Below are 1,007 nucleotides of genomic sequence, written 5' to 3' on the forward strand. Positions count from 1 at the left end.
TGACTTTATTTCATTAAGTGGGAAGAGCAGCAGCCCAGCTAATATGTTGTAATATGTAATAGGCTGCAGGCTAAGTGTCTGTCTTCAGGCAGTAGACTCTGAAGCTAAGGAGCTGAGGGCTTAACAAGTTTCTAGAAGCTGCCATCAACATGTCAAGTCAGTAAAACTGAAAGCTGGTCAGATGTCAAGGTCTCAGGGAAAATATCTACTGCTTACTGGGTCTTGAGCTCTAGAGAGCTAGGCCTTGCTAAAAGAATTACTTTACCTATCATCTTTGTTCAGGGCTCAATGGAATTTGTGGCAGGCCTGAATGTCCTCCGAGCAGTGGCTAGCTGTCTCATCTGTCTGGACTGATTGAAAGACCCAGTGACCATCAGTTGTGGGCATAACTTCTGTCTCTCCTGCATCATTATATCCTGGAAGGATCTAGATGATATATTCCCTGCCCTTTTTGCCACTTTTGCTGTCCAGAAAGGAAATTGACAAGCAATCCTCAGCTGGGTCATTTGACTGAAATTGTTAAGCAACTCCAGATGAGAAGCAAGAGAAAGAGGCAAGAAGAGAAGCATGTATGTCAGAAGCATAATCAGGTTTTCACCTTTTTTTGTCAAGAAGACATAGAGCTTTTATGTCCAAGGTGCAGTTTCTCCACTGATCGCCAGCTTCACTGTGTTTGGCACATAAAGAAGGCTGCCTCCTATCACAGGAAAAAATTGGAGCAATACAATGCACCATGGAAGGAGGGAGTGGAACTAACTGAAAAAATCATAACCGTACAAACCAGAAAATCATTAGAACTGAAGAAAAAGGTAAAACATAGGGAAGAAGAAGTCAAGTCTGAATTTTAGCAACTTATGTTATTTCTCCAAAATGAGCAAGGGACTATTCTTGGGCAATTACGAGATGAAGAGATGGATATTTTAGCACAACTAAATAAAAGCCTAAGAAAATTTTCAGATTATGCCTCCTCATTAAAATATCTACTAAAGGGGATAGAGAGCACATAT

The 1,007-nt window shown here is 40.9% G+C and overlaps 1 pseudogene; it reads left to right on the forward strand.

Moving 5' to 3' along the window:
• The first annotated feature begins 126 nt into the window (after positions 1 to 126).
• Positions 127 to 953, forward strand: LOC116548630 (annotated as a pseudogene).
• The last annotated feature ends 54 nt before the right edge of the window (positions 954 to 1,007 follow it).

Source organism: Sapajus apella, unplaced genomic scaffold, assembly GCF_009761245.1.
Source record: "Sapajus apella isolate SASKATOON/1434 unplaced genomic scaffold, GSC_monkey_1.0 scaffold17689, whole genome shotgun sequence".
Taxonomy (NCBI): domain Eukaryota; kingdom Metazoa; phylum Chordata; class Mammalia; order Primates; family Cebidae; genus Sapajus; species Sapajus apella.